The sequence below is a fragment of the Helianthus annuus genome, chromosome 4, assembly GCF_002127325.2.
Source record: "Helianthus annuus cultivar XRQ/B chromosome 4, HanXRQr2.0-SUNRISE, whole genome shotgun sequence".
In the NCBI taxonomy this organism is placed as follows: domain Eukaryota; kingdom Viridiplantae; phylum Streptophyta; class Magnoliopsida; order Asterales; family Asteraceae; genus Helianthus; species Helianthus annuus.
This window is the reverse complement of record NC_035436.2, coordinates 13079971-13088371: the sequence shown is the minus strand read 5'-3', so window position 1 is coordinate 13088371 and position 8401 is coordinate 13079971. Positions and strand designations below refer to the sequence as shown.

The window sequence follows — 8401 nt, the reverse complement described above, 5'->3', positions numbered from 1 at the left end:
AGCCAAACCCAAGAATTGCCGAATCTCGGTTGGCGTCTTTGGCGTTTCCCAATCTTTGATCGCCTCGATCACTACGTCAAAAATGGGTTACGGCCACACTTTTGGCCAAACAGCCCTGCCACACTTTTGAAAAAATGTGTGGCTAAAGGTCATTCATAGAATTTTAAAACACATTTAGCCACACATTTTATTATTAATGTGACCATTGTATGCCAGTTCAAAACTTTTAGCCACACTTTTAGAAAATAATGTGACATTTACTAGTCACTTCCCGAAAAGTGTGGCCAAATGTGATCTACGACCACACATTTTTGTTCCATGTGACCAAAAACACATGTATGTGAAACCTTTAGTCACACTTTAAGTCAAAACTGTGACATTTATTAGCCACACTAGCAAAGTGTGGCCATATGTGATCTACGACCACATATTTTTGTTCCATGTGACCAAAAACACATGTATTCAAAACTTTTAGCCACAATTTAAGAAAAAAACTATGACATTTATTAGCCACACTATAAAAGTGTGACCAAATGTGATCTACGACCATAGTATTTGTTTCATGTGACAAAAACACATGTATTCAAAAACTTTTGACACACGTTAAGAAAAAATAGTCACATAAGAAAAATGTGGCCAAATATGATCTACGACCACATTATATGATTGATAATGTGGCTAAAAGCTAATATATATGAATACATATTTCATGTTTTGTGATCAAATGTTAGCCAATAGCCACACATAAAATAAAAAAAAAACATATGGCTTTACATAAAAACTCGTCACACTATCGTCACTTTATTTATTTTGTGTGACGAAATTATATCAAATGTCACTGAAAAAATGTGTGAAAAAGGTTAAAATTGCTACATCTTTAAAAGTTCCCTCTCAAATATTTCACCCTAAATTTTAAATTCCCTCCAAAAAATATTTCATTCTAAAACTTCCCTCCAAAATAATTTATCCTAAATTTTAAATTTCCCCCTAAAAATATTTCAATTTAAAACTTTCTTCCAAAATATTTTATCATAATGTCCCCCGAATTATTTCATTTTAAAACCTTCTCCTCAAATAATAATATTCTTTAAAAAACATTATTTTTACTACATATTTAAAAATTCTAACTAATACTGTATATTGTATTTCAAATCATATTTGTTATTATCCGTTTTCTTTTAAATAATATGTTAATGTGTGCATATTAGTTATGTTTATATACATTTTTTATAATATATTTTCTATCTTTTAAACAACATTTTTAAAAATCAAATATTATAAAGTTTATAAAGATATAAATTTTCATTTCATTATTTGAGTAATTTCCTTTCAAACTTATATTTTTGGTTTAATAGATTACACCGGTCCTTAAGGTATCAAAACGACCAATTTGTAAGTCAGATATGACTTAATGGGCCATACTGGGCTGTAGTGGATCAATACGGATAATAGTAAATTATATATGTCTTAATGGGCCCCATTGGATCTTAATGGAACACAATGAACACTAATGGATCATATATGTTTTAATGAACTATATTGATCCTTAATAGATCACAATCAACAATAGTAGATCATACACGTCTTAATGGACCATATTGGGTATTAATGGATCACAATGGACAATAGCAGATCGTACATGCCTTAATCGACCATATTAGGCCTTAATGGGTCATAATGGACAATAGTGTATGATAGACCTCTTAATGGAGCATATTGGATCTTAATGGATCACAGTGGACAATATAGATCATACATGTCTTAGTTGACCATGTTGAGCCTTAATGGATCACAATGGATAATATTATATCATATATGTCTTAATGGACCATGTTAGGCCTTAATGGATCACCATGGACAATAGTAGACTGTAAATGTCTTAATATACCATGTTGATGTCATAATGGATCATGTTGGGCCTTAATGGATTATATTGGGCCTTAATGAATCACAATGGATGATAGTAGACTTAATGGACCATATTGGGCCTTAATGGATCACAATGGCCAATAGTAGATCATAGATGCGTTAATGGATCCCGTTGGGCCTTAATGTATCACAATGAACTATAGTAGATCTTAGAGCATTCACATTGAAACCTCTATATTAGTACATAGAAGAAATACATGAAACAATAAAAACACCACTACATTGGAATCTTTATAATAGAGAACGTTTTATATATATATATTAAAGTAAACCTCTATATTCAGAGGCTCATATCCATGCCTCTATATTTTTATTGTGAGTGTGTATGAAAGAGAAAGAAGTAAAAAAAATAAGTGATTGTGAGTTGGATAGAAAAATAGATAGAGAGTTGGATGTGAGAGGTTTTTGAAAAGTAAACTTAATTTATAGAAAAATGTGTTTTTTATTAAATTATATAGATAAAGATAAAGACTCCAATATGAATGCTCTTACGTGTCTTAATAGACCATATTGGGGCTTTTATGGATTACAATAGGCAATAGTAGACTATAGATGCCATAATGGACCCGATTGGGCCTTAATGAATAACAATGGATAATAGTATATCATACAAGTCTTAGTACACCATATTGGGTCTTAATGGATCACAATAGATGATAGTAGATCATATATGTCTTAATGGAACATATTGGGCCTCAATGGATAACAGTGGACAAAAGTAGATTATATATGTCTTAATAAACTATGTTGGGCCTAAATGGATCATAGTGGACAAAAGTAGATCATGTATGTCTTAGTAGACCATATTGAGCTCTAATAGATCATGGCCAATAGTAGATTATAAATATCTTAATGGACTGTATTAGGTCTTAATGGATCACAATAGATAATAGTATAAATCATATATGTCTTATTGAAACACATTGGACATTAATGGATCGCAATAGGCAAAAGACTAAACCATCTAGTATACTAGACTAGACTATATTATACTATACTTTACTATACTATAATCTAATATAGTATAATATGTGTTATATTATATCATACTATATCATACAATGTCTTATACTAGAATAGTGTTTACGATGCTGTATATTATACGATTTACTTTTCAATTTATATACTTTTCTTAAGATGATATATACTCTATCATACACTTTTCAATTTATATACTTTTCTTAAAAAACTATTTCCTATTTTAATATTATATTTAAAGTTTATAATTAAACTTAAATTCAATTCAATGTTTATTCTAAAACTTAGGATTTCACATAAGATCCCAAAACTATTTCCCTCCCAAAGTATAATTTAGAATTTCACATTCCCTCTCCCCCAAATCCATTAACCCTAAAAACAACAACAATGGCTTCTCGGGATTCATAGAGTTACTGTCACCTCCAAAAAACAAAAACAAACCAGAACAACAACCTACAGAATCAATCTTCATCACTTACAGCCACAAATCCCAGCATCATCTAACCGCCATTAAAGCACAAAATTCCTCATCAACACCACCAGAACAACAACCTACATAATCAACGAATGAAACCGCCACAACTCCGGTAGGGTTCGGGTCCGTGTCGACGTTATCTCTGGCGAAGAAACAGAAAGGAAAAAAGGAAAGATCTAGAATTATTCGACGAGAACCGGTTGAAGCACCTAAGTTTGTTACTCAAAAGAAGGAACAAAGGGCGTCGGATGAGCAGCAGGGGAGCAACGAGCGTGCTTTTCTTCTTATGTGGTTAGGGGTAGGTTCGTTCAACAGAAGGAACAAAGGGCGTCGGATGAGCAGCAGGGGAGCAACGAGCGTGCTTTTCTTCTTACGTGGTTAGGGTTAAGTTCTTTGATTTTTGTTGAGGGGATTGCTCTGGTTGCTTCAGGTACAACAGTTGTTTGTTGTTTGGTTGATTACTATTTTTGATTGATGAGGTGTGGTTTTGGTGTAATCTAGTTGTTAATAATTAAAGTGTCAGCTCTAATATATGATATCACTATTTGCTTTATAGGAAAAAGGCGCATCAGAGATTGTGTTTAAAGCTATGGGTATAGCCATCAACAAGACTGTTACAATTGTGGAATTAATAAAGGTTTGCCTAATTTACATTATCATTTCCTATTGTTCTTCATTTTTGCTTGCCATTTTCTATGATCTAATTAAAAGCCACTATACATTTGAACCGTAGAGGCGAATTGTTGGCCTTCGTTAAATTACATCCATTGGATCCACAGACATAACCGACACATGGGAACCCCTAGAGGAAGGATTACTTCCGTAAGAAGGCCTTTTTAGCTGTTTTTTGTGTTAGTTTCTATCAAGTTACCGTTTTGTCTAATCAGTCCACTTATTTTTTTGTTGCAGTCTGGAGACCACAAGGCATGTTTCAATGATAACTATAACCCTTTCAAGGCGGAGTTGAATATGTCATTTATCGGGTGAGTCAAATACTCATTGTTTATGATCAGTGTTATCTCTGTAACATTGCAGTACTTTAAACCGCCTCTTTTTGTCATAGCTTTTATGTGGTATTAGCAAAAAAATTTTAGATTCACCATGTTAACTTGTTGACAGGTATCAACTGCCATTGCCAGCTGACCAGGTGAAGGTGTCAACTGAATTTGAATACCAAGGAGGTATTATACTTCACAACTGTAATATACTAGTAGGAAACCCGCGCGATGCGGCAGGACAACAATTTACAACGCGGTACTTATTTTCTACTAGTTTATAAATTTTCATGTGATATATTGTATAGTATGATACACACTCCTCTTTACACGCACCTACAACACATAATAAACCAAAAATCACAGTTCCAAAAAGAGTAATAATACTTAAAATTCAAATTTTCAAGCCTATGCAAGATGTTGAAGGTAATAACCGAGTGACTTGTAGAGGAATAACCAAAAATGCGATGATCAGAGTGTTGAAACATAGCTATTATGGTACTTTTGGTTCAAGTCGAAACAACTGTGATAAAAACTGATACGCGTCACAATAGGCTATTTTAGAAAAAGAGAAGTAACAGAAAAATATGGAAAGTATAGTAATGATAATAGCCTAAGTAGTAAAAAACAGTAGATTTCGTGATTTTAGTTCAGGTTGTTTGAAAAAGAAAGATCCTATGATGAATATTGTTATATACCGTCTTTGAATTTGATTATGTACTTACTTTTTGAGATAACAATAGTAGTAGATTTTGGTATTATATTGTTTTTCAAATGAGTAATTCTTTTATGACAAATAAAAATACATACTCTAACCGTTAGCTCGTGGCTCGTAGCTCGCTCGAAGCTCGCTCGAAAATAGATCGGAAAAAGCTCGGCTTGAAATTGGCTCGGTCGTAAATGAGCCAGCTCGGCTCGGTTTGTAAACGAGCCGAGCCCGAGCTAGGCCTGGCTCGGCTAGTGAGCATGCTCGAATTATTTTATTACATATATGTGTGTGGGTGTTAGTTTTAAATTTATTGAACCTAATCTTCATAAAAAAAAGATTGCATACGTTGTTTCCTCTAGTATTGTTAATTACTATAAATTCAGATCATATTAAACATCTGTCTTTTTAACAGATCAACATGACAGTGGCAGTGGAGGATGTATATACAACAGGTCAACATGACAAGACTCCAAACGCATGCTTTAAGGTAGTAGGAATACAACCAGTTAACTTGGCAAACGAGTTGGACCATTTGAAGCAATAAAAAACAGAGGTGAGAGGAATAGGGCATAAAAAAGGAGGCCAACAAAAACTAGATGTAAAATCTTCGTAGAATTAAACTGAATGATTAAAAATTTATAATCTGTGTTTTATGATAATAGAGATGTCTTGTTCGATGGAATCACTTACCCCACGAGTGTGCATTCATGTAGAAATTATGACCGCTTGGGCTGCTATGCTTAACTACGAACCGGGAACACCAGCAAGACTGTTCTGCAATGCTGGGATGCTGGTATGACTTGATTTTACTTTCACATTTTATAAATAAAAATATATAAGACCATTAGCATTAAGTATAGTATTATTTGACCAACTCTTTGACCCATAGTTAAATCTAAACAATAAAGCTCTTTAAGTTGCCATTGCCAGTAATTAGTTTAAAAACCAAATCTAGTATCTTCTAATTTGATCGAAAATCTACTTGCGTGAAATATTGTTACAGCTTAGAGACATTCGAAGAGATTCTCTCTAATTATCTACGCTTTGCAAGAGCTTTTTTCTTCTAGGCCAGAAGAGGAGCCGAGTTTTTAAAGACATTGTAGCTTAATTTGTGGCTGTAAATTGCTGCCTTGGTTCAAGGTAACCCAGCCTTTCCTACTGCTAACAACGTTGTGCTTTATTATGATCTTGCTTTTCAATTTATTATGTGTTTGTTTGCAATTGATGGCTCACTGTTGTTGCTTTTGGCATTATAAGATTGTCATGGGTGGATGTAAGTCTGCATTCACGTGTTCTCTTCTGCTACGTCAGGAAAGCGTGTGAATCTGTTGTTTCTGTTTTGGTATTTGCTGGTGCTGCATGTTGGATTAATTTGCCATTGGTCGTTTATACCTAATTCATGCAATGCATGAAGTAGCTACTGTAGATGCTTAGGATATGATAGTTTATACCGTTTATTTGCTATTGGTCGTTTATCATTAATTCTTTATCTAATTTATTTCATTTTTATCGAGTTCTTTGATTTTCATGATACTTGCCACCATTGGCCCAACTAGTTTATTATGGGTACTTTTGATTTTGGGTCTGAATTGACAAACATTTGTTTATCCTACAGGCTAATCCAAAATTTGATTTGAATATTAGTTAAGATGACGTGGAAGACAAGTGTTCTTACTATGGACGGGTGAAGCATATATATGGACTTGAAGAAAACAGTCTTGAAATAGTTATTAGTTTATGTGTAAAGTCGTTTTCCTTTATAACTTTTGTAGATAGGTTTTGATTGGAAGTTAATGTTTATAACTAGTATTATACTATTTAAATTTAAAACTTATGTATGGATTTTGGTTTATTATTGTTAGTAGCATTTGGTTTTTAGTTTTCTCATTTTACTTTAGCTTTTATTTGACAAAAAATGGAAAATAAAATGGGTAATTACACGAAAATAGTCGCATAAAACCACATAAAAAAGTGACCAAAGTTTAGACAACCACACATAGAATTACAAAATTTCATGTGACTATAAACAAACAATAGCCACACCATAGTCACCTTGTTTCTTGTTTGTGTGGCGGAATGATACCAAACGTCATGGAAAAAAAGTTATATGTGATCAAAGATTAGACAATAGACACTTAAAAGTACAAAATTTCATGGCTATAAATAACCACTAGTCACACCATAGTCACTTTGTTTCTTGTTTGTGTGACGGAATGATATCAAACGTTATGGGAAAAGAGGATTATGTGTGACCAAATGTTAGACAACAGCCACACTTAAGATTACAATATTTGGTGTGGCTATAAATAACCACTAGTCACGCCAAAGTTACTATGTTTTTTGTTGTGTGACAGAATGATACCAAACGTCATGGGAAAGAAAGTTATCTGTGACCAAATGTTAGACAATAGACATACTTATAATTACAAAATTTAATATGGCTATACATAACCATTAGCCACACTTTCATCACTTTGTTTTTAGTTTGTGTGACAGAATGATATCAAATGTCATGGGAAAAACAAATATGTGTGACAAAATGTTAGACAATAGCCACACCATCATTACTTTGTTTCTATTGTGTGACGAACTAATAACAAATGTCATAGGAAAAACATATATATGTGACCAAAAGTTAGACAATAGCCACACTTACAACAAATTCATGTGGCAATGTAACAGAACCGGCCACACTTACAATAAATTCGTGTGGCCGTTGCTACCTTTTAGCCACACTTAATAGACAAAATGTTTGATTACTACTCTTTTTGTCACACTTTTGATTAATTGATATGGCTAAAACATACTTTTTAGTAAATATATGTGACTATATAATACAAAGAGACACACTTTAATTAAATTTATGTGGCTATTGCAACCCTTTAGCCACACTTAATTGAGGAAATGTTAGATTTTAACTAAAAATGTTGTTACCCTTTAGCCACACTTTTAAGTTCTAAGGCCACTAAAAAGTGTATGTGGCCGTATAATGCCTACGATGACTCGAGCTTTGGTCACACTTGATATGAAAAAAATATGTGTGGCGAAAGACATATAGTCACACTTTTTTGGTGTGACTGTATCCCTATTTTGGCATAGTGGATCTTGGTTGGATCCACGTGGATTCCATCTCCATTTACCACGTGCCCAAGGAATTGCACTTCTCGTAGCCAAAACTCGCACTTAGAGAACTTGGCATACAACTGTTCCTTCTTTAGCAGCTCCAGAATGGCTCTTAAATGCTGCTCGTGCTCAGCCTTCGTCTTTGAATAAATCAAAATATCATCGATGAATACAATCACGAACCTATCTAAG

General features: G+C 33.3%; 1 long non-coding RNA gene across 1 annotated transcript; it reads left to right on the top strand.

Annotated features, from left to right (window-relative positions):
• The first annotated feature begins 3222 nt into the window (after positions 1-3222).
• LOC110883698 lies at positions 3223-4367 on the top strand. Its single transcript, XR_002560571.2, has 4 exons — positions 3223-3812; positions 3939-4019; positions 4116-4204; positions 4292-4367. It is a non-coding gene; the product is annotated as an uncharacterized LOC110883698 (long non-coding RNA).
• The last annotated feature ends 4034 nt before the right edge of the window (positions 4368-8401 follow it).